Source organism: Podarcis pityusensis (assembly GCF_964106645.2).
Source record: "Podarcis pityusensis genome assembly, chromosome: 9".
NCBI classification, from domain to species: Eukaryota; Metazoa; Chordata; class Lepidosauria; order Squamata; family Lacertidae; genus Podarcis; species Podarcis pityusensis.
Genome location: NC_138034.1, coordinates 47,185,121 through 47,211,931, shown reverse-complemented (window position 1 = coordinate 47,211,931; position 26,811 = coordinate 47,185,121). Strand labels below are relative to the sequence as shown.

At 39.7% G+C, this 26,811-nt stretch overlaps 1 long non-coding RNA gene across 2 annotated transcripts; it reads left to right on the top strand.

Annotated features, from left to right (window-relative positions):
- The first annotated feature begins 1,464 nt into the window (after positions 1-1,464).
- Positions 1,465-10,654, top strand: LOC308485904. 2 transcript variants are annotated; one of them, XR_013990840.1, is made up of 3 exons: positions 1,546-1,703; positions 8,046-8,317; positions 10,573-10,654. It is a non-coding gene; the product is annotated as an uncharacterized lncRNA (long non-coding RNA). The 2 variants fall into 2 exon arrangements; XR_013990841.1 differs by lacking the exon at positions 10,573-10,654 and having other exon boundaries at positions 1,465-1,703; positions 8,046-8,316.
- Positions 10,655-26,811: the final 16,157 nt, after the last annotated feature.

Below are 26,811 nucleotides of genomic sequence, written 5' to 3'. Positions count from 1 at the left end.
GCAAAATTTAGGCCACAACTTTATTGGTTACAGAATGTGAGCGGTATTGGCTTAGGCATTGGCATCAACAGACTATCTCCGACTCCTGCCCACCTTGCAGGAAGCCTAGAAGGGTAAACCACCAGTAGGTGGATCCCCGCCAATGCGGATTGACTCCCCCCCCCCCCCAGGTTCCCGCTGGGGTTATGGCATGGCCTAGCCCTTCCCTGGGCTTTGGATGAGATCCACACCCCCGGATTCCTTTAACGAAATACCCTTAAGCATGGAGGGGCAGGTGATGGCTGTACCTCCCCACCCCCACACATTGCTATTCCAATGCCTAACCGCCAAAGCTTACAAAGTTGTGACGATTGCTACGAGGTAGGTGAAAACCAAGTGGCTGGTGCCAATTTGCCAAGTGGAAAAAGTCTTACCAGGCCCCTCAACGGCGACCAACCATTAGCAAGGCAGTGGCCCTAAAAGAGGGTGGGAGGGCGGGAGATCCATGGTGCGAGGCTGAAAAAGGAGCTGCCAAAGTTGCGCTGCGGATTTAAATGGGCCCCGGCCACACCCCCACAGAGCCCTGATTGGCCGCCTGGCAAATGGCGCGACGCAGGACACCCTCAGCGGGACGCGGGATGCTATCCCGCACCACACTGAGGCGGGGGTGGGGCCTGGCGGCCTGAACACAACCTGGTCCTACTCTGAAGCAGAACCGATTTAACAGGTCTACTCAGAGTAGCAATGTTACATTTTGCCAGTTTCTATTCCAACATGTATTTGTTAAAAAAGGGCTGTATTTGTTCCCATCACAATTCCTTCGTTCCTTCCCGACAGGCCTCTACAAAATTATTTGTAAATATAAATTATCTGCCATCATGTTTTATTTTTACTACAGCAATGCTATTTTCTTCTGGAACATGTAAACAGGTCATTCAGAGGGGGGAAATGTTGCAAATAGACTGACTGTTGTGTAGTTAGGAAGGCATCAGAACCTTCCCCAAACTTTTTTGAATAAACATTCACAAACTTTTTACTGATAACATTTAGATAGATAAATTAAGGATCTGTACAGTTTTGTAACATGCAGAAAATAGCATATGTTGATAAACCAGAGAGAGAAGCTGAGGGAAGTCTGGGGGGGAGGGGAGGGGGGTTATGTTTTTGGGGAGGGGGAGGAAAAAATAGGGGGGATTTAAGGATGATATGGGGGTTTTTAATAAAATGTTATGTTGAAATTAATAAAATATTAACAAAGAACCTTACCCAAGCTTTGCATCCCCCTTAATCAGCTGGAATACTAACCCTATTTACCTAGGAATAAACCCCACTGAATACAATTGGTATTACTTCTTAATAGACACGGCTAGAGTTGCAAACAGTGCTGCAGCTGTTCAGCAATACCCATAACCCTTCCAAAATAGGAGTGTCACTTAAATGGCTTTAAAGAAGATAAGATAAATTCATGGAGAGCACAACTACTAGCCATGATACTATGTTATACCTTCACTGTCAGAGACATTACGTCATAGTCTCATTGCCGAGTAACAACGTGGAATAATAGCCCAGCCAACCAGAAGAGTCTCTGAGGTGTACTTGCCTGGAAGCAGAGTCAGCACCCAAAATCAGGTCCAGTCCTAGGGTCCGTCAAACAGCAATCTGTGGGGTCAGATTGTCCAGGGAACCTATTGATCATGGGGTCAAGACAAGCAGGAAGCAGCAAGGTAGGGCCAGGAACTACAAGTATTGTCACCAGCATTTGCCTGCTGCTGGAAGCTCTGCTTAAGAAGGCTGAAGCCAGCTGGTTCTCATCAGTGCCTTCTCCTCTGAGTCCTTGAAGGCTGATCAGCTGCAGGTGGAGACACTTCACCTTCTCCCCCTTCAGGCTGCTGTTCAGCAGGTGAAACTGACTCTTGGCACATGACACATTATGCTTCCGGATGCCAATTGCTGGGATCAGCAACTGGTCAGACTGCTGCTTGCAGGCTCCCACAGGCATCTGGTTGGCCACTGTGAGAACAGAACAATCAATGTATATTCGTTATTATGTAGCTGTCGGTTAAACCACAGAACCTAGGACTTGCTGATCAGAAGGTTGGCAGTTTGAATCCCCGCGATGGGGTGAGCTCCCATTGCTTGGTCCCTGCTCTTGCCAACCTAGCAGTTCAAAAGCACGTCAAAGTGCAAGTAGATAAATAGGTACCGCTCTGGCGGGAAGGTAAACGGCATTTCTGTGCACTGCTCTGGTTCGCTAGAAGCGGTTTAGTCATGCTGGCCACATGACCCGGAAGCTATACACCGGCTCCCTTGGCCAATAAAGCGAAATGAGCGCCGCAACCCCAGAGTCGGCCACGACTGGACCTAATGGTCAGGGGTTCCTTTACCCTTTACCTTTATAGCAGAAATATTTTTTGCTGTGTTGAAAAAAAATACTTTTCTGCTGCTTCACGCAATCTCTAATAGAAGAAAATTCATCAGCACAAAATGGTGGGCTTTCTCACCATGGCAGCCAGCTGATGACTATGGTATATTTTTCCACATACATTATCTGTGTTGTGGAGGAGGGAAATCACATGCATTATATAAATAAGAGGAGATTGGGGAGAGATTTTTTTTTTATTAGAAACATGTAAAGAAAGGAAAAGAGGGCCCTATATCACTTCAATTTGTTCTATACTGTCCACAGAAGGGAAGAGAAGGGGAATATGTTTCAGCCAAAACTAACAAACATCCAGCTACCCCTCATTCCACATTCTCTGGTTTTGAGCTTTTCCACTGAAAAGAGCCCCATAAGTCAAGAATGTTAAAATTACCAGGAAGACTGTGCACACACAACTCATCACAAATCCTGGCCTAGCTATAACCACATGTTACAGTGTGCAAGTATGCGTACCAGTTCATCATAATCTTTCAGAACCGGGGAGGAAGAGGAGGGGGGAATGTCACAAACTGATCTATACATTTGCACACGCAGAGGTACAACAAAAGAAGTTTCTGCGCTATGGCTCCTGTGAGAATTGCGTTTCCTGAGGGTTGTAAAGGCAACACACTTTAAAATGCACTGTCTTAACATTGTTCTCTACTGCCTCCTCCCTCCCTCCCACCTTTCGACTCTCACAGCTACCACATGTGATGGAAAAAGTCCAAGCCAAACACTCTTACCAGAGCATGCTATAAGACAGATGACTAGGCCTCAGGCTTGGCCACTACAATGCTGTTCTATTCTGTATTTATTTTTGTAGTTCAAAGACCTGGCAGCAGCCCATCTGATGCCTGCCACAGGGACTGGTACACTTGTTATTACTGCGGTGAAAATTTCAAGCCTACAGTCAGTGTGAGAGAGAGAGTGTATGTGTAAACACACTCACACACTTCAGTAATGTGCCAGCCACCAAGACAGAAAATGTACTAATAGCAAGAGGGATATTTGAATTAAGCCAGCTTCCATTGAGGATAGGCTGCCAACTGGTGGACCTTTCGTTAATCACAGCAACCCTGTAAAAGAGGTTTGTTTTCTCCTTATCTTAGGTCACTCAGCAGCCCAGCAATAAGCGATCTTCATAAAGCATTCTTTATTTGTTTCCAAAGGTGACATGCCTTTCCCCCACATTACTTACAAAAGCAAGTTATCATCATGTATCACTATCATTTTCATGCGCTTTCTTTCTTTTTTTAAAGTGATGCTATGCAATGCACTAGACTTTTAAAAAGTCAAATTAGTATTGGGTATAATTAATCAGCTTAGTGATTCCCCCCCCCCCATACATGTTCAATATAGTCCATATATTATTTCATTCTCCGAAATAACTGATTTAGCCTAAAGAACATTTTGGGTGCAACCCTGAAAAAAATGATCAAATATATTAAAGTCTCATTAAAAGAAATCTGAAATAATTGATTTTAATGGGGCTGCAGTATATTATGTAACTTCTTCTGTGTTGTGTCCATTGCAATAAACATTAAATTATTACAGAAGAACAAAAGCTACATGTAATACGAAAATGTGGCTCAGAAACAGCCATATCAAGCCAAGTTTAGCATCAAAATAAAATTCTGGGAGAGGTGCATTCTCTCACCTTCAGCTACTTCAGCTTTTATTAAAGAGGAATTGACTTGACTCCAGTTTCATTTAGATATCAAAACAGTCCCAAGATTTGTGGTGTATTTCTTGTATTTATTTCAAGAAATGTTTGCTAGCATCAGAGTCAGAGCCAAACTGATTAGGGCTCCAGGCAGCACCAGAAAGATTCATGTCTGTGAGTGAAAGTTCACAGAACAATGCTGCCATGCTGAAAGGGGGGTTGGCTGCTCTACTGAGCTCAGACAGGGCATTGTGGGGGGCAGCCTCAACCATGGTAAAGGTCCATGCTGTACATGCAGAAAGCACAGGTGGATGAAAGCTACCACCAGTGGTTTCCTTCCCCTAGTACCCAAGGGAAGCACCCCAAATGGAGCATTTCTTGGGTGAGGAATGAGTGGAACTGGTGCAGCCAAGGCATAGCTGTGAAGTGTCCCTTATTTGGCGGGACAGTCCCTTATCCCAGCGCCATGTCCCGCTGCTGTCCCTTATTGATGAGGCTTCATTTGGCTGCTGGCTGGGCTTTCTGCCTTTGGCTCAGAGGGGCTCAGAAGTTGAACATACCTGTGCCCAGAAAATCCCTTATTTTGGCTTCTGATCCCTTATTTTCAAGGCTGCTGGTCCCTTATTTTCAAATCTGTAAGTTGACAGCTATGAGCCAATGATCCACTGGATCATAAACTGGCCCAGCTACCAGCAATGGGACTGATCTGGGAGTTTCTGCTGTTCCAGTCTGGAACAAGCAAAACATGGAATGAAACCGTTTTGCCTGCTGTGAAGTGCTCCTTGCAACTCCACTGCTCCCAGGTGGAAAGTACGACTGCTCCTTTCGTGCCTTATCCCTTAAGCTACTTTGTACACGATTACACATACTTCCTTGCCAATTTATTTAATCAAAATATACGGCAACCCAAAGAGAGGTTTCTTCAAAATGAAATGTCTGACTTGTATATTATTAGAATAATTAAAAAAAAACCTTCCACTGTATGATATTGGTTTTCTTCTTTTGACTCAGCAGCATTTAATATGCTTACTATCGCTGGATTTCATCTTGTTTTAGAAATCACTTGCTGCCAACCTGCAAAATAAATTTAATTTTGATTTATTTTTCCTCCTAAAAGATGTTTCTATGGATAATCTTGAAATAATAGGAAAAGAACAGTGGGCAGTTTTATGCTGTAAGGAACATTTTTAAAGAACATTTGTATGTTTATATATGGTCATTTACACATACATTTCTGCTCAGGATAAATTAAGAAGTGATTGACATCTTAGTAGTATAAATGTGGTTTTCAAAATGCGCTTCAAATATTAAGAAGCGAATTGTATTTTTACCAGTCTTAATGTAACAGAAACAAACATGTTACATATACTTACACAATAAATTTATTAAATGTTTACTTATTAAATCCAGTCCTGGTGGAAATTATACGCAGAAAGACTATGAATCTGATTTCTGTTTTGAAAATGAGCTATCCCCATTATCTAAAATCTGTCATTTTTTTGAGACAATGGAAATGTTCATCCTCTCCAGACTGTATACAAATATAGAGGAGTTTTTTTAAAAAAAAATGGGTATCTAATAATTATCAAAAAATAAACAGATCAATATTCATTCTTTGTTCAATAGGATATAATCCCAAATACGTATTTATAGGTTTATCACATACATCTAAAAATGGGTTGCATCTGTATGTTGCAAAGGAAAATTTCCTTCCAATGCAAAAAAACATCTTCAAAGGAGCATTTTCCAGCAGGATCTGAGCAGGGGAGGAAAGTTAATCTTTCCTTCCCTACCTGCTGTGATCCCAATTTTTATCAGACACACAATCAGCTGCTATTTCCAGTATTTAAAATATGTCTATTTAATGTAAAAAAAAAAAAATTAACATCATATCTGGTTTGCTCAAGAAGGTAAAAAGAAAAGTGGCATAAGACATTTCCAATTATATTCTAACCATTACCTCTTTCTATGAGACATCAACTGGCTGTCCTGGCCCAGATTACTGACAAGTAATCTGGTTGACAAAGGAACCACCAGCTGGATACAACAATGCTCATTCCTACTTCCCATGAAACTTTGTTCTGGAAATCCAAGTTAAATAGAAGGGTAAAGGTTTTTTATTTAGGAACATAAAACAAGCTATACTGGATTATGCCACAATCTCATCTAGCCCATCTCTCTTTTCTCACTGTGGCCAACCAGATGTCTATGGGAAACCCACAAAGAGAAACCAAGAATGACAGTGTTCTTCCCACTTGTGATTACCAGCAACTGATATTCAGTGACATACTCCAAAAGTGGGGATAAAAAAAACTTAGCCATTATGGCTAATAGCCATTGAAAGCTTTATCCTCCATGAATCTGTCTAATCCTTATTTAAACTCAACCAACTTGGTGGTCATCACTACATCTTCTGGGAGCGAATTCCATAGCTTAACTATGTATAGCGTGAAGAACTGCTTTCTTTTGTCTGTTCAGCTTCTTCAGATGGCTCTGGATTTCTAGTATTATGAGAGAGGGACAAATCCATGTGTTGGGTTGAAAATCACGACAGACGAGTGGCAGGTGTCATATGAGAGGCGTCTGCCGGGGCAAGCCCCGGGAACTCTCTTTTATTGAATATTACAAACATTGCCACAGGTGTGCTTGTGGCTGATTGGTTGATACAAACACAAAGCATCTTGTTGCTGATTGGTTAACATAGGTACAAGGCGGGAATTACATATAACCATTTATCACTGATAGATCAAAAGCTGAGAAACGGAGCTGGACCTAGACAGGCATGAATCCTCCTAATTAAATTATAACTAAAGATTAATATTGAGAGAACATAACATGAAAGAATACAACAATCACGTTCCGTAGATGTGGTCAGCAAAGCATTAAGAACAGGTCAGGGTACACTGTTTCATGAGCTCAATGGGAACTGTTCAGAACATTCTCAGACTCATGTGCAGAGGCAAAAACTTCCCAGGATGCAAGAGAAAAGAAGCAATAGTTCTCATAGCAAGACTTAATGCCACAGTTATGTGCAGAAAGAGAACTTCCCTTTATCCATGCTTAGCAGATGATATAACTGAAATAAAAATCAGAAGTGGAATTATCAGCTAATCGTTACTGATTTTCCTCATTGTTTTTCTTTCTCTTTTGTTCCTTTCTTTCCCAGCCTTTAAAAGTTTTCTGCAAAGTAAAGGTGTATTTATGGTACATTCATAGTACTTGTGGTAATTGGTGGGATGTGTGTCTTTTTCAGAACAAAGCCCCATTATGTTAGACTGAGCAGGGTCCATGCAGAGTTATTAAAAGAAAGATGGGAGGTGGGAGGTGGGGGTGAGGGAACATTCACTTTGCTTGAACAATATTTTGTGACAACATGTGAAATTCATACAGAAAACAAAGCACAAATTAGCAGCTCATCAGCATCTGTGAAGCCACACAAGGTACGAAAAACATATTCATTAAAAAAAAAAGTGAATCAAATAGATGTGTGGCTCTACACCTGGTTGAAAATTCATAACTAAAGAATAATGAGTGGCTTGATATAATATCCAGTAAATTTCAGTGGGTTCCAGTATATATTACATGCAGAACTCTTTCCTCAAGGCCAGAAAAAGGAAACATACTCCTAAAATTTGCAAATGGCAAAATAATAGGGAAGCCTGAGAAAAAGCTTCAAATAGGACAAGCTTCAAATAGGAAGAACAATGTAAGGGGGGAAAATTGTATGTTGAAAAAAGTATTTCCATTTAAGTTTTATTAATTAATTTCACTGGATGACCCTAATCGCTGATATTGTGAAAGAGACTATTTTCTTTATTCACTCTGAAAATATAATTCATACTTTTACTTAAATCTCTCTTTTTCTCCCCATCCCTCTCTAGTATGGTCCCATTAAGTTCAGTTTGACTTACTCCATTGTGCATAGGATTGCAGTTTGGTCATTCAAACTCTTGCTATGCTTAATTTTGTAAATCTCTAACACAGGTGCAGACAGAGAGAAAAGGCTCCAACTCCAGTGCCCAAGCCCTGCTGGAAGAGGTTACCTTACCAGGGCCCAAAGGCATCTGGCTCAGTCTGCAACCCCATTACTATGGAGGAAATAAGATGAGGTTAAATTATAAATCAGACTTGAGGATATTTATAGAAAATTGTTTCCCTGTATTTGTTTGGATCTTGTGAGAATTGCTGGCATCCATCAGAAGAAGTAATGGAGCAAAACAAGCAACAGTTGGAACAGTGAGTTGCTAGAACAGAAGGTGTGTCCTTGTGCAGTTATTTTACTATGACCCCAAGATTTTAAAAAATGCCAGTTCAGACACCACAACAGTCATACCCAGAAACAAACGTGTCTTATTTTCTCCTTATTTTTTATTGAATTCTATGGCCTATTTTGTTGCCCATTCACACAGTTAGGATGAGAAAGCTTTATGGTGCTATTCACTGTCTGCTTGGAATATAAGCATCCAGAATAATTAGGTGCCATATGCAAACCCATAACTCCTAATTATGAATAAATATTATTAAATTGTTAAATTATACCAAGACTCTGAACAGAAAGTGCCTCGATGAAAATTGTATGCAGGGCGGGATGAGGGAAACAGAGAGATAGCAATATTTAAATTTAGGACATTCAGGACACTGGTACCAAAAGCTGAAACTTAAGAGATAGACAAAATGTGCATGGCTACTGAAGATTAATTTAACACTGTCTGAAGACTGAAATCTGGCTAAACTAGGACATAAATGTAAAACAGAGTGTTGTTTTTGGCTCCTCTGTTTGCTCTTAATAATCCCATTCTACTCACCCAAAGACTCATCTAGACTTTGGTTTATATTCCCAATGGTCTGACACTGACTGAATTCACATAGTAAGAGACTTACCTAGCCATAAATATTTTAGCTGTTGTTCTGTTCAATCTCAAACTAAAATGACTTGGAAAGGTAGGATTTGGATAGGGAAAAGGTTGACAAGAAGTAGAGAAAGTGGCAATGCTTCCTCGTTGGGTGGGCCTCTCCTTCTCATGCAATCCTTTCATGCTAGATAAGGGCTGCTGACTTTGGATGAAAAACAGGGACAGGCCAGTTGCATCTATTAAAGATTGTTAAGATGGTCTCTTAGATCAACTGAGGCTTATTAAGTCTGGTAGCATGGCCAGAACCACAGCTACAGCTATTCTATCTTGCTTTAATTAAAAAAACATATGCAGTTTTTCACATCATCATCATTCAGGGTGGATGTCCAAAAGTTTTCAAATGAAGGTTTGGTTGGAAAAAATTTAAAAAAATTATACATGCTTTAAAAATCAACTTGACCCAAAATGTATGAATAGGTGAATAGTGCAAAGGCAAACGTAGTTGCACACCACGCCTACCTCCAAGTAGTGTGAGATTCCAGCGGTTCCAGGCACTTTTCCAGGGTTCGTGTTTCCTTTTGGGAATGAGGCACAGTGGAGACTGCGGTGTCTTGACTCAATGGTCAGCCAAGGTCACAGCTGGCTTCTGCTATATGATCATAAATGATGGTGAAGGGGGAGGAGTCCACAGACAGACTGACAAGAGATATGCAGAAGTTTGAGTTGTTAAAAGCAGGGCTTTTGCTCAGCCGGAACTCACTGTAACTCAGTTCTGGCCCCTCCTGGGTGGACACCATTGCCATTCTATGAGAAGAAGGGAGGTGTTCACGGTGAGTTCCGGCACCTCTTTTTCTAGAAAAATAGCACTACAGTCATACCTCGGGTTGAATGTGCTTCAGGTTAAGTGCTTTCGGGTTGCGCTCCGTGGCAACCCGGAAGTAATGGAGCACGTTACTTCTGGGTTTCGCCGCTCGCGCAGACGCTCAAAATTACGTCACACGCATGCGCGGAAGCGGCAAAACACGACCCACGCATACGCAGATGCGCCGTCGTGTCTTAGGTTCCATTCAGGATGTGAAAGGGGCTCTGGAACGGATCCTGTTCGCATCCTGAGATACCACTGTAATTGAAAGTTACCATGCTGCAGAATGGTGCCTCATTTTGAGATTACCAACATTACTAATACCTTTGCCTTAAAAGAAAAATATATCTTATTAAATCCTCTCAGTATCCACAATATTTTAGGCACAAATAAAAGAGAAAGAAACCCATATTGTTGCTGGTGGCAACCTTCCAAAATGGGTCATCTTTTCATAACCCGACATGAAATGCAAGCATATAATAGTATTTTGTTACATATTTTTCAGACATATGACTAAGGGTGGGGCTTCTATTGATTTAGCCTATGGCTGGTATTTCATTAAGTGTTATAACAGCATAACAAGATTCTCACGTTTATTCAAAATTAACCTGTGGCTAGCACCAATTTAATACATTATAAAAGCAAAAAATATTGTACCTGGAGATAAAGCTTTATGATATTTGTGAGCTAAAGCCCCTATCAGATTTTAAATGACAAATTCTGCATATTCTCAATAAAATATCTATTGCCTCCACCAAATGCATTTTTCACTTTGGCAAAACCTTTGTATTTTTAGATCATCTTGACTGAAATGGAAAACTATGATATAGTCAAGAAGCAAGCAATTCATGTGAGGTCTTCTAGGTAATTTTCCTGTGGTTTTCCTGTGAATGTTACAATAAATCATAGTTCTAATAAAAAAGCATTGAATATGCATTTGCAGATGGGAAAAAAGACTATGCACAATAGAACAAGTCTTTGTGTGTACTCATGTGCTCTATGTACAAGTTTGTAAGAATAAAACAAGACTGTATGTAACCTTTGGTAGTAAAAGCCAACCCTTATGTGGTTCAATATCTCAAAGACCACCTTTGCCAAATGAATAAATCTGGACATTGAGGCAGATTTAGGGGAGCACAACTGGTTCGGTTGCACTGGGCGCAGAGCCTCGAAGATGATGTACAACTGTGATGTAGAATGGAAGGCAAGAGGTGGGCACATTGAATTTTTGTGTCGCATAGGGCACTACTGAAATTTGAGACCCCAAGGTCTGCCACTGCTGACGTGGTGGATGCTAGTGGTGCTGTGGTCTAAACCACCGGGCCTCTTGGGCTTGCTGATCAGAAAGTTGGCAGTTCAATGGGGTGAGCCCCAATCATTCTGTCCCAGCTTCTGCCAACCTAGATATTCGAAAGCACACCAGTGCAAGTAAATAAATAGGTACTGCTGTGGCAGGAAGTTAAACGGAATTTTCGTGTGCTCTGGCTTCCATTACAGTGTTCTGTTGCCCCAGAAGTGGTTTAGTCATACTGGCCACATGACCCAGAAGGCTCTCTGTGGACAAACGCTGGCTCCCCCGGCCTGAAAAGCAAGATGAGCCCATAGTTGCCTTTGACTGGACTTAACCATCCAGCGGTCCTTTTACTTTACCTGCCACTGCTGGGCACTGTGTTTATCATCTGAAGCCCCTTTCCATGGGCTCTTTCCATATGAGCCAATGCCTAGGGACCGTGGTGGCTTCGGCCCCAGCAATAAAATATTTGAGAGGGCTAGGCCTCCACAAAGTTGATGGGCATTCCCATTCAAATGGTCTGTGTGCACTGCATCATGTGATCGATTATGCGGGGTGGGGCTTACCTGGGGCCCTACAATATTTTATTCAAGTTGGCACACTAATGGAGGTGCAGTGAGTGGCGAACCAAGTCCACAATGTGGATGTGGACCCACATCCATGATGTGGATAAAAATTGAATTACTTGGGTCTGCCTGCCTTTGACCCTGCTCCAGCTACTGTTGGCCTCCCTGCTGCTGCCCTACCAGTCCCAATAAACACTAGTCACCACAGCCTCAGCATGTGAGAGCCACTCATGGGGTGGGGGAAACTTAGTTGTCTTTTCTTCTAGAAAATTGTGCCAAAATGTCTGGCAAGGGGGAAAAAGGATTAGTGAACAGAAAGCCATGGGCTTTTTCTCATTGTTTAAATGGAACATTTATGATATTGGGTCAACTGACTCTATCCTTTTAAATCTATCCTTTTGCTCTCTGATGTTTATTACCCTAATCCTCTATCAGCTTTTTATCTCCTATTCTTTTCTATTTGGGATAATTTCTGCAATGATCATCTAAACTTTACTTTAATTTCAGTTCTATTTTTTTTTAAAGAGCAAGACAAATGCACTCTTCAGTGAGATAATTTCCCCACCCCCAGTCCATGTGATCACTCATTGCTATAAGGTTTTATGCTGGAATGAAGGTCAATTCTTCAAACAATGATTTTTTCCCTCCACCTACCTTGAGTTCTCAAAGAAAGCTTACTATTCCATAAATTTACCTAAATCCATTATTAATAGCAAACATCTGTTTAAAAAGTGAGTTAACATCCTTTGAAAAGGTTTGGAGATGCGTATTGTTTAGCATTACATTATGGGTTTAAAATTATACCAGATGAAACCGCATGAACTAATTTTTAAAACTATCTCTTAATTTTTTTCTGTATAATGTGACCAAACTTTTTTTAAAGATAAAATAAATTGCAAACAAATGATATTTACTAAGCAAATAATAGTTACAATATTTTGATGCAATATCTGTCCTGGTGCATGCAATAATTATTACCATTAATTAAAAACATATGTGGCATATATGAGATATAGTGGACATTCATTAAATCAGGCCCCTATCGCAACATGGAGCAAAATTATCATACTGAATGAATATATCTGTATTTTAAAAACCCACTTTTATCTTAGTTGCTAAGATCAATCCATCAGAAATGCTTTGCTCTTTTAATTTAGGAATACTACAAGTGTGGCCTGCCACAGCAATAGTAGATAGGTACTCTCTCAGACCCAATGCTTATTGGAAGTGCATTTTGGACAGGAATGCACCTAGTCCATTTGTACCTACCCACCCAGATAATGATTCACTCTCTGGTTTCTACCATCAGCTATAGAACCTACTGGGAGGCTACACTCCTTGTATCTAAGGAATAAAATCATGGCAAGGAGCAGACAAATCTGGTCCCATCCATCAGCCATATAAGGAACAGCTGAAGGGAGCATGTTTCCCCTATCCTAGCCAGCAAGAACACTTGACTCCAATTGCCAAGTGCCCATGGAGTGCAGAACTGAAGGGAATCATACTTTGCTCACCAATCAATTAGGTTGGGAGTGGGAAACATTTTGGAGGGCTGAAGGCCACATTACTTCAGGAGAAAGTGGTTGGGGGGCACACTACCATAGAGGACAAGGCAACTATGCTCAAGGCCAGAAATTTATAGAATCTCACACTCACTACACAGAAAATCTCACACACTTTATAGACGTACACACACTTCACATCATCAGGCAATGGTGTTTCCACCTGCCTTGGCCCACCCAGCTTTTCCCAGTCTATGACTTTGAGAACAGCAGCAGTAGCTGGGAAGAGTTCAGGGAGATATATATATATATATATATATATATATATATATAATAGTTTTATAAGTTGTGTGTTTTTGTTTCTCAGTTTGACCCTTTTACATGGTTTTGTATGTGTTGTGGTATTTTGTGCATTGTGATTTGCTGCTATTTTTTATTGAGTATAGATTGGTAATTCTTTATTGTGGTTGATAAGTGTGAACTGTTTAATTATTTGCTGTTTAATTTTAATGTTTACTATTACATTCCGATGTATTGTTGAATGTTGCTTTGTTTGACATAAGTTGTTTATTTTTAAGTTACTGTGACTTTTATACAGTATTGGATCAGATTGTTACTATTAATGTTTGATGTTTTATTATGTTTTAATGTGTTGGAAGCCGCCCAGAGTGGCTTGGACAACCCAGCCAGATGGGAGGGGTATAAATAAAAAAAATCTTCTTCTTCTTCTTCTTCTTCTTCTTCTTCTTCTTCTCATCATCATACACACAATCACAAATATACACATGCATGTTAACTCTTATCAAACATACACACCACACAAGCATACAGAGGATGCTTTTGAGGGGAAATCAATAAATAAGATTTTAGAAAACCTACAGAGGATGCTTCCAGATTCAATATTTTAGGTGGGATTCAGTCATATTCCAGCAAATTAAGTTGCACAATTGAAGCTGATAGTTCTTGGGCAACAAAACCATTCCCTGACCCCAAACTGGATGTTTTGTTATAAGGAAAATGATGAGGACATGCGCTGGAAAGTGTGGGACAGTATTTGTTGGAAGCAACCTTTCTTCCTGCATACAAATAAGGAGAATGGTAATCAAGTAGCTGATGCTGTCTGCTGAATCAAGAGGCTCCTGTATCAGACACAGATACACATTGGTGACTGTCATTCTAATCAGTTGTCAGTCGCACAGTTGTCAGGAATGCTGTGGGATGGCTGTTGGTGTTGGCATGATGACTTGCTTCCACTGTACTTGATTCAGCCTGAGGCAAGAAGTACAGTATATAGGATCAAGACTATTATATTCTGGCATAGTGGTCTGTAAAATGATCGGGAAAATATAACCTCATCTATATGAAGTTTTTAAAAAAGGAGAGCTGGGTTATTTTAATTTAGAAATAAATAAAATGACTAAGATGGGGATATGATAAATGTTCTTGCACAGCTTCTATTCATTACAATGAGGCTTACACTGATGGATTGTGCCCCATGTCATTAACAATTTATACGGTAAGCAGTCACTTGTAGTAGAATGGAACAGAGGAGTCAGAAGCTGTATTTATATAATATAGTGGAAACTCTTTTATTAATAGAGCTCCCTTTGCCAAATGGAAACTCCTCTTTTGAAAGCTGTTTACAGTCTTTTCCAAAGCTACTTAATGCTGCTTTTTTATCATGGCTAGAATTACACAGCTTTTGCTAAATGGAAAGTCTGGTTTTAAACATCTTCCATTTTGTTTGGTAGAATGTCTCATGTATAATCCAACAGCTTCTGCTCAATGAAGTGTCTTTAGACCTAATGCCTGTGGCCTTTACCACAATAGATCTAGACAGATGGATAGGCAGACCAGCAGATGACAGATAAATGATGGATAGATACCCATACAGAAAGACACACAAATGATCAAATGCACATAAACAGCAGCAAAAGCGTACTACATTAGCCTTTGCTTTTGTTCTGACAATCGCTTCTAAACTTATATTGCATAAGGAGAAGATGGTGTTAACTACATTATTATTATTATTATTATTATTATTATTATTATTATTATTGCCTCAATCCTAGTATCAAATTATCAGTGATAATGAAGAGGAACAGCTGATGCCCAAGTGCTGGAACATTTGAAATAGCCACATAATAATTCTGCTATCAGGCTATTTTGAGACCTGTCCCTTTTGAGCCATTTTCCACCAAGCGGGACTGAAATACTTTTTGTATAAACAGTCAAGCTAGACTCTTTACAGTGATCCTGTCTCTCTAGTAGTGTTTGATGGGAGGTATAGGCAAAGAGGTTGATCACCAATGTGATGCCCCCCATATGTTGTTGGAATCCAATTATTATTTTAATTAAATAATAATAATAATAATAATAATAATAATAATACACAATAATGTCCTGAGTTCAACCATAGAATACCTTCTCTTAGTGCCCCCACAAGCTCTATAGTAGAAATACCAGAGAAACAGTCTTCTCGGTGGTGGCCCCTTGTTTTTGGATTGTGTTGCCTAAGGGAGTGCTTCAACACTAGGCATTCCCTTTTTTCTCCTCCCAGGCTTTTAAATTTCCTGTTTTAAATTAATTGTTTCTGTAGTTTTTAATGTGTTTTTTCTTCTGTGGCTATGTAAGGTTGTCTTTACTATTTGACTTGGTTTTTAGCTTCTTTCTGTAATCATTTGAACCTGCTTTCATACTTGCTAATGTGGGTTTTTGTTTCCTCACTCTCATTTTCTTTCCTCTCCTGTTTTTATGATGCCTGTAGAGTAATTGGGCATGTAGCAAATTTAGTTAATAAAGAAAAATACATTACAATGGAACTCTGTGCTTGAAGTTCCCAGCATAATTGTCTTTTTATAAAAAATAACTGTGAGGACATGTGGAGTATATGTGTATAGGCCCACTATTTCTACTGCTCCGGTACCAGACCTCCCAAGTGTTCCAATTTTCCAGGGATGTCCCTGATTTAGAGAAGCTGTCCCAATTTCTGATTTGATCCCGGAATGTCCCGCTTTTCCTTAGGATGGCCTTATTTTCACTGGAAAAATGTTGGAGGGTATGAAGTACATGTCATAAAACTGAATGCGTCCAGCTTTAGTTCTGATTTAGATGCTCCCACAGCAGAACAAATAAAGGAAAGAACAGTATTGATTTACAAGTATGGAATGTGTGTTGCCTAGAGGTAATTCTGCTAATGGTGAAGGAAGCTCTGAAATTATTCAAGAGACAGTGTCAATTATCAGGCTTTGGAAGGGGCAACACACCATTGCCAACAACTGAGAAAATGATGGGAGGAAAAAAATATTAGGATTGTGTCCTGGTTTCCAAAGATAGTAAATGAACAAATTCGGGAAAAAATGTTGACTTTAGCTCCATTTGGCCCTGCCTCACATATTGCTTCTTATGCTTCTTCAATATGCAGCTTCGTTAATTGGTAATAAGATTATTTTAATTAAGGAAGAGTACCCGTGTGTGTGTGTCATTATTCACCCTTCACCAGAAGGTCGCAAATGAGAGTTGCAGTGTCGGAAGCAGGTTTAAAAGTCAGAGTTAATATTTAGTGTAAATCATCCTTGCTTTCCCATTCCTGCTGCCCTGAAAACTCATTTAGGTAAGTTGGAAGAATTAGGGTGGCGAGAGATGGTTGTATGGTGATTCAGGACCTAGCACTACCCAGAGGGATTTTTGTCTATTTTGGTTTGGAGTGGATTTAGTGACGCGTGCGCACACACACACACACACACACACACCCATGAGTCTAAATGACACCAAATACATAGTTCCTTCAATTGCCACCAGAACCTAGGTGTGTTCCCCCCTGTTGGATTACAACAGCAATGTATGGAAGTGAGAGCTGGACCATAAAGAAGGCTGATTGCCAAAGAATTGATGCTTTTGAATTATGGTGCTGGAGGAGACTCTTGAGAGTCCCATGGACTGCAAGAAGATCAAACCTATCCATTCTGAAGGAAATCAGCCCTGAGTGCTCACTGGAAGGACAGATCCTGAAGCTGAGGCTACAATACTTTGGCCACCTCATGAGAAGAGAAGACTCCCTGGAAAAGACCCTGGTGTTGGGAAAGATGGAGGGCACAAGGAGAAGGGGACGACAGAGGGCGAGATGGTTGGACAGTGTTCTCGAAGCTACCAGCATGAGTTTGACCAAACTGCAGGAGGCAGTGGAAGACAGGAGTGCCTGGCGTGCTCTGGTCCATGGGGTCACGAAGAGTCGGACACGACTAAACGACTAAACAACAACAATGGTGCAATGTGCAAAAATTTATTTTGCCCTACTAGTACAGTGTATAGTAATATTTAGTAGACACATAGGTGCTTGGAATTCAAAGGCAATCATCCATTCAAATAGCAGGCAAAACCAGACATATGCATCCCATTCTATACTGATTTCCCTTGGCTTCCTGACTGGTGCAGCAGTCTCAGTTGATGTTTGCAGAGAGTTGATCTCTGGATCGTCTCTTTTCATACCTGCAGCAGCATCCAATTGCCTGACCATGTGTGTAGCAGGAGTTCTGCATGCAGAACGTCTCTGTTGTGAAATGTGAGCTGATTGTGGAGTCTTGACCACACAAAGATCAGTCATTCATTTATTAATGACAAATCAAGTGTTTATAAAGCCCACTTTAACATATATCGGTTGTATTTAAATCAATCTAGTTAATTCTTCTGAAGAAGATAAGGCCACAGTCATTGGAGGAATGCATATAACTGTTTAGTCCTAGTCTGTGTGTTTACTGGTTCATGGGAAACCTTAGCTGCGCACAAACATAGCAGTCTTTAATGTTAGGAAGGAATATATTTAGCCATTTTAGCAAGGAACTTTTGTTTTAATGCTTTTGTGTACAAGTTGTTTGATTTGCATCTGGTCCAGCAACCCCTAATTCGGTTAATTCTCAAGTAAAGCTTTTATCTGGTCTTCTAAAAATACTCTGACTGCTTTCAAAGAAAGAGGAACAAAAGTACTCCCTTTAAATTCCAGGCAGTATTCATCAGGATGTAAGAAGAGCAAAACCAAGTCCTGTTTGAGGCACATAACTTTGATGTCTGTAAGAGATTTCCTGCAAATCAGACTACCATGGCCAAGTGTCATTTTTAGTCCACCTTCTCTGAAATAATTGAACTTAGATGAGGAGGAATTTCTCCTTTATTCTCTTGCCTGAGTGCTTTGATGAGCCAGCTGTCTGAACATCCTCATAGACCAAACTCACCATACTGATGGACAGGCATTTATTTTATGAAGACTTTCAGCTAAGCCGCAAAATGAGGAAATTATATTTGAAGAGGAACACTGAAGTTGGTGCTTTTTTGTCTCAAATTAGGATATGGATGATGAGGGGGGATGATAGAGGTGGTGATGGTGAGCTTTTGTAGCTCACTTCCAACAAGCTAACACATTTTACAGAACAAATACACTGTTAGCAGTCTGGGAAGGAATTATACACTAACTATAGATTCCTAAAAGTGCATTGAAAGCATTGGTATTTCAAGTGCTTTTTTAGAAACGGCAAGGGGGAAGGGGGGAGATAAATATCTGAAGAGAGCAATTTCTATGCTGTACGACCCACCACAACAAATGAATAATCATTTGTCAAATTTAAGTTCAGTGGGGAAGTCTCCAAGCAGCAGGTGGGATCTGAGTGCAGATAGATCCCAGGGTGAGATTCCAGAAGTTCTCAAATATATCCATGCTTGTTCAGGTTCTTAAAAATTAACAGCATAAAGCTAATGAAAACTATGAACCCTGGTTGCATATGATCATCCTTCCAGGTAAACATGTATCTAAGGAACTTCAACAGTCAACTCTAGTCCCAAATCTCTGCTTTTTCCATTTGCAACCACTCATGCATTTATCTTCACACTGGGAAGCTAAATCAAAAAGGCAGTCTTGGATATATGAATTAAGACTTGTGCAACCTGTGCATCCTTCCCTTGTAGGTATTCAACAATCCGTACAATTTAATCATTGTATCGCAAATGTGACCATGTGAGTCATGGGTGCCCATCAAGTTTGGGTGGAAACAGAAGCAGGTCATCAAAAAAAGATGTAAAGCAAAGAAACAAGGGATAATGAGACAGCAAGGTTGATGGATGCACAATAAAGCATGACTGTGAGCTGGGGCAGAAGTGAGAATATACAAGGCAAAAACTGAACATGAAAACACAATGAAAGAGAAGGCTGAATAACTGTATGTGCACACAAGCTGATTTGAAAACAACAAAACATTGACTTGGATCCAGTACCATGAGAACAAGGACCAGCTCAGTCAGTCCTACCATTAGGCAGTGTGAGACTGTTCCTCCTGAACCCCTTGGCTGTACCCTTTTGCTGAATGACGGAACTGTGTGTGCCCTATGGCTGGTTCTGCACCCCCATACCTAGCCTGACACTGTGGATGACACTATCCAATTATCAGTACTAGAGGAAGATTCAACTGTTAGTCCAGTTAGCTTCTGTACATGGAATAGGAGGGGACCATTTTGTCCTCCATCTCAGTCAGCAAGATGTCTTGGGCTGGCTTTGATGACTAGCAAACTGGGAAAATGCCATCTTTAAAGAAGTTATATCAGATGGATCTCATCATGACATGCATCTACAAGATAATGTGCTTGTACGCACATGACTCTAAAAGGCAGAATTTATCAGTCTGATATTGGTCTCCTCACTCCAAGAGCAGAGGCCTATCGGTTTCAGTTTCTTGGCTAGCTTCCTTGTAATAAATATAGGCTTGGTGTATAATAAAAACCAGATGAGTAGCTCTCAAGCTACAGATGTCTTCTTTTTCTTGTGATTCCAGCTAAGATTGTTCTTACTCTTCATAATCTCCCACAGCTGCCAAAAATCCATCTTATCTTTGCATGAGGTGAAATTTCCATTAGCAGCTATTATGGTAGCAGGGGTCAGACATCCAGTGTCAGATGAGCTGCTAAAAAGAAAATGTAGGCAATGAAAGAACATTTGAGCTGAAATGTAATATACATTTTAAAAAAAGGAAATCCACACAAAATTATTAAACCAAATTAACATGCATACAATAATGTATTGACAATGTTGCTGACTCCACTGAAGGGGGAAAATGGTATATCCACAAAATGGAATAAGATTTCAATGGGTAAAAAAATAATAATGGAAGGTCCATAGCTCAGTGGTAGAACACATAGTTTGCAGAAGGTCTAACATTTAATCCTTTGCATCTTCAGAGAGGATTGGACTAGGAAATAAGCTCTTGCCTGAAAAACCTCTGATAGCTGCTTCCAGTCAACACAGACAATGCTGAGCTACACAGGCCAATAACATAAAGCTGAAGAGCATAACGTGTTCCTATTATGTTCCACTTTCAATATGTAAAAGGAGCTATCTTTTGAAATTTGCACTTCTCTGAATTTTATGCTCTATTTTTCCAAATAATGTACACAAACAGGTGTATATTAAGAGAATATATGTGTGTAAAATGCATAGAGAAGATACCATAAAATACATTATAACAGGCATGATAGCATGCAAATATGTGTACATTAAGATAAATTTACACAACAATTTGTGGACTTTTTTATAAAAAATAAAATAAAAATCACAAGCTGTTGCAGAAATGTGGAGAACTGACCTTAAGATTGGCAAAATGACAAACCCAAGAGAAACAAAAATTGACAAATTTGACCATCCCTAATATCCAGCAGGTGTTTCATTTTCTTTTCTTCAGAAAATATCCAGTGTCAGCATTGCAAAGCATTAAATAGCTGACATGTCAAAAAGTATGAAAGAGATTTTCAAAAGAACAAGAAATGGACAGCAATCCATCTGCGAGACTTTTCCTTGACTTCGTTGGTTATGAATGACATAACGTTGCTATGCCAGCAGTGCAGTGTACATTTCCCCCCCTCAGTCACTGTATCTTCAGCAAATGATAAGTGTGAAGTGGATCCCAGTTCCATGAATGTAGTTTGTGGCTTGCATTTAACTAGTAAAATATCCCAAACAGAACTTTTTGATCTTTCAGTTACAACTAGAGACATTTTCAGGAAACTATCGCTTTACGTGTTCTCATAAACTAGAAAAATGTCTGTTTTTGTTTCATTCTTGCAGTGAAAGTCGACCAATAGTTACTCATTGGTTTCCTCGTGTACATTTATTGGGCTGATAAAGACTGCAAGATGTAGTGAAAGAAACTCTTGGTTTATTTTACTTTGGCAATAATAAGAGCATGTAGCCAATTTTAAAAGCCTAAATAAAGCCAGAAGAAAATAATTGGTATATCCTGATATAACCAGTACACACAGAGAGGCAGACATGCACACACACACACACACACACACACACTCCACTCATTCTTTTACAGGTACCTTCCAGAAATACAGCCAATCTTTTTTTTTACTAGCCAACTGTTTTTAATTCTTTGCCTCTTATTTTTAGGGTTATTACAGCAAAAATTTCATTGGAACCATAGGAGCTTTGGTAATGGAAGTGAAGAAATAACTTATATGGTACCACAAAGATACAAATTTTTAAAAAGAACCATTGACCAACAATGCGCCCAACTCAGATATCATGTTCCCTTCATAATTCAAGGAATATGCCTTAGAGAGTAGCCAGTGGTGAGGCATGGGTCTTGTTTAAGCAGTGGCTCTGCTCAAATTTAAATGCGCCTGCTAGTGCTACACTCTTACAGTCAACTAAAAAGAAGCTTCATATCTAACCACAGAAATCTGCTCCACCTCCACTATTCATTTTTCCATTCTGTAACAGTCCACAGGGCACATGAAAAGTACTTGATGCTTTTTCAAATTACTAGCTATAAATTTTATTTTAAAAAATATGAACAGATTTCAGTCCAGCCTGCAGAGTTGAAGTGAAGGTCATTACATGCCAGCAGTCTAAGAATGGCTGTAATTATACCTTTTTATACTATTTTTCTGGTGCTATATAGAACGCATCATAAAAACACAGGAAACATTAATCTACAGATTACTGTTATAAGCAGAAAATGTCTCCCCCCAATTAAAAATAGCCTTAACCTTTTACCATTTTTATTTAAAATAAAAACAAAAACACTTTTCCCTTTAGAAGCATGCGTATTTCCTTTAAATACCCATTACCTAAATGAGTGGGAGCCAAAAATCACTTAAAATACCATGCATAGGCATGTATTGATTTAGTTACATTGATTTCCATGGTACTAAGTTGACTCAGTTGCACAAGTTTAAATTGGGTATCAATGCAAATTAATTTTCTGTCTTACGTTTTTTCCAATTATTGGATTGTAATAGGATTGATTGCCATCAAATTAAAAATGAAATTACAGAGCTGAAAATGATGCCCAACCTGGATGTCTATCATAGCCTACGGGTGCTTTAGTAAAGCACACACAGGAAGAACATAAGGAACTGCCTTAAACTGAACGGTCCCTCTAGCTGTGTATTGTCTATATTGGCTTGTTCACCAAGAGATGCCAGGCATTGAACTTGGAAGGATGAGCTATACAGCTGAGCTATGGGTACTTAGATCTCATTTGCTGGATAGGGACAAGTGAATCTAATCCACTTGTATTGACCAGAAGCTTCACTTTGGCTTCATAGTACATGCAACTTGTCAGATTCATTTCAGTGGAAGGAACAGGTAAAACCACCAGCCACAACAGCATACCAATAGTGGCAGGGGGGTCCTCCCATTATGTACTGGGATGTGACAGTGGCAGTGGTACGACTGCAGGGTTGATGAGTGGATGCCCTGATTATATCAGTAGTCTACACAACCACCAGCTTCACACCTCCGCTGATGCCTCTCAGCACCACAAGATATTTCTACTACCTTGCTGGGCAGCTTCCACTTTTGCCCAATGAACCACCCCATTAGCTAGCACTCATCTCTGCATGTAACATAGGTCAGCATGAGGGTTTACTAGGTGCCTTCAGACAATGTAAACAGGAACAGAAATCCAAGCTTTGAAAAAAAGCACGACTGGCTTTTACTAAATACAATGCAAAGCAAATGCCCACAATGTTTCAATACTAAAATTCAAAGCAACTGCCCACGGGACGTCAACCACAACAGGGGATAATAATTACCAATCAGAGATGGTTCACTGAAAGCAAATGGTGGATGACCAGTCCTCTGATCTTCAGGCAGAAGTGGGTTCTGGACCTTCTCCTGTCAGTCCAGGACAAGGCGTCATCTATGGAACAGGCAGGCCACCCTGCATTATGTCACCCACTGAGTTCTACTTCAAAGTCTCTTCTTCAGTTGACACAACTTGAACTAATTGCATCCTATATTCTCGTTTGCTTACCTTCTGTTGTTTTCTTTCTCTTGCCTTTTTATAACATTTGTTTTCTCCTTATGCTAGAATCTTCCATCCCCTGTGCTTGCAAAAACTGGCTGAAGACCTCATGGCACACTTGCATTATTTCTTCACCTGTTATCTATGTGGTGTGATAACTGCATAAATGGTCTCTGTAAGCATACAGGTGAAGGAGGAAGCATTCCTAACTTGTAAACTAAAGCCATTGTCTTTCAGCTGTTTTCTAGTACCTCTGATCATCCAGACTGAATATCCCCTATTTGTTCTTTTCTCCTCTCTCTCACACACATCATGCTTCCCTTTCTGCTTTTTCCAAATCGTGCCATCTCTGCATGGCCTTCCTTGATTTAGTTCAAACATCAGCTTGACATCTTTGCAGTCCAGACATACCTTTGCATAGTCCACCTGTCTTTAAATTGTGGTTAACAGCATAAAGCTCCACACAGACTGAGAACCAAAGGTTTGCCCATGTCAGGCTAGTTTTGCTCATACCAAAAGTGTTGTTCATGCCAAGCCAGGTTGGCCAGGCCAGCTTAACCAAGCATTCATATGCATCTCTACTTCCTCCATTGAAATGAATAGAAAAGAATCACTAGCAAATAGAATTCAAGTTCTGCATTCAAACCCATTCATCCACAAGGAATCATTAAACTTAAGTATCTGGCTGTAAGACAATAGGCCCACTTTTGAGCAAGAACTGAAAGAAATAAAGCCAGAAATAAGAAGGTTTACCTGACAACATCAAGACTACATTCAATAGACTGGTTTTTAAAGAATTGGCTTATGATTACTAGACAGCACTCAAGAGTTCTGGGCTGGAGCAGACTGTATGTAATTTATAGTATTATTTATCCAGTATCTCTTTTATCAACCTACGTGGTCCATCTTGAAGTAATTGTTTTTCTCTGTGAATGCATCTTTATTTTATCTCCATCTGTTTTTCAGATCGATGATTTTTTTTTAATGAAAAAGGGATTGTTCTGGTTTTGTCTATTTATTCCACACACACACACACACACACACATGACCATTGAATGCATACTGCTGTTTATGGCAGAATGTCTATTAATTAAAGGTTCAAAAATGCCTTTAATTGTGAAAGAAATCTATTGGCCTTCAGGTATATAGTATTAAATTGTCTTCTTTACCAATTGGGATAACTTAATAAATTAATAGTGAAGATATCTGTATTGGGATATATGAAAAGTCATCTTCATTTTTTCAAATGCAAGTAACAAAAGATGGAATTATATATAACTATTACCATATTTTATATGAATAAAGCACCTTCTTGTGAACTAGTTCTCTCAAAACACTTCACATGGCATGTCCCCTTTTCTTGACTGGGCAGCAGTTGCTCATTCTACAAAAGAACCTGAAACAAATAAAAACACACTGAGTACAATTTTACTCAAGTCATATTTGTTGTCACAGATCAAACTATATGGAAAATAGACACAAATCATGTACCAAATAAAGAATCTTTAAGAGCAAAATGGAACAACAACAACAACAAAATGCATACCTTTGCCCCATAAGGTTCAACAATAATGTTGAACACTCCCCATTGTCTTTTTCTTTGACTAGTGCTTACTTACACACCTGGCCCCTACTCTTACCTGGGAGCTTAGGGGAGTCACCTTCTCTAAGGTCTGATGGCTCTCCTGTTTCAAACACTAGAGACAAATCTCCAGCTGTATTTACTTACCATTAGTTCCTACCGAGGAAATCAATCACCCATGTCTATTAACAAGACATTTTCCTATTGAAGGAAGGTCAGCTTGTTATAACATCATACAACCTTAGGAAAGGAACCATAGCTCAGCCACAGAGAAGATGCTTTGCATGCACAAGGTCCCAGGCTCAATCTCCAATATCTACGTGTACGGCTGAGAGAGACCTGTCTGAAACCCATGACAGCCACTGATGGGCAGTGTAGACCAAAGTGAGCTAGAGCTGACTCAGTATAAGGGAGTTTCCTATATTCCTATAATAGGTAATTCCTAGAAGTAAATGTGATTGTATATACTGGGGAAAAATAATCACACATAATTATAATTAATCCAGCCTGCAACAGTATTATTACTCAGTAACCCACTGACCTAGTTTCAGTGCAACAGAGTTCACATCATCTACTGAAGCAGACTTGTAATGAAGTTTAAAGATACGTGAAAGAAATTATCTGACCTACAGTGCCAGACTGGGCAGTACTAATCTGCCATGAGTTATAGCTATTTTGTCAATCACAAAGGATTAAACAGATGTAGAATGATAGTATTTTAGTGCTTCCTCGGATTCTGTAATCAGGTTTCAGCCATTAGTGTTCAGTCACTTGCCCTTCCTGTTTCATGTGGTAAAGAGGGAGGGGGAGGGGAGGGGGAGAGAGAGAGAGAGAGAGAGAGAGAGAGAGAGAGAGAATGAATATATGGACTGATTGTCAGGTACAGCACCCCCAAAAATTCTCGTGACAAAATATATACTTTTTTTAACCAATTCAAAATGTCATATATTCTTGCCAGCTCTCCCTGTATTTATACAAAGGATGCAGCCATCTACATGCCAAGTACAATGGATACACATTATAATAAAGAACACAATGGGAAAGCCATTGTTCTGTTCTGCTGAACTGTTACCAGTATGTTCTGCATACTGTTACCAGTATGACTGAAATGCTCTAAAATCACCCATTCTAAAAATCTGCATGTATTTGCCTTGCAGGAGGAAGCCAAATCTCTCCTCCTCAACCTCGCCCCATTTAAGAGACGGTGAAAGATTGATTCTGACTTTGTAAATGTTGTTCATGACTGGGTGATTCAGCCCATTTTTCTGGAAAACAATCCTAAGTTCTCATCCAGAAACTATTCACAATTTATTAATATGTTTATTCAAAGGCATTTATAGCCCACCATTCACCATTCAGTCCCAGAACAGGCTACATACAGCTCAATACAATTAAACACAAAAACATTAAATGGGAAGGATTTTCAGAGCTCCTTGTTGATGTCACACATGTGCTCAGTGGCTGAAGAATGGAACAAGTAATTGGCAGAGCTATTGGTGCCTTCTTTGAGGACTTATTAAGATGGTACGAGAGGCAGTCGGATCCTTTGGCTTTTATATTATTATTATTATTATTATTATTATTATTATTATTATTATTCAATGACAAACCTAGACAGCATCTTAAAAAGCAGAGACATCACCTTGCCAACAAAGGTCTGTATAGTTAAAGCTATGGTTTTCCCAGTAGTGATGTATGTGAGAGCTGGACCATAAAGAAGGCTGATCGCCGAAGAATTGATGCTTTTGAATTATGGTGCTGGAGGAGACTCTTGAGAGTCCCATGGACTGCAAGAAGATCAA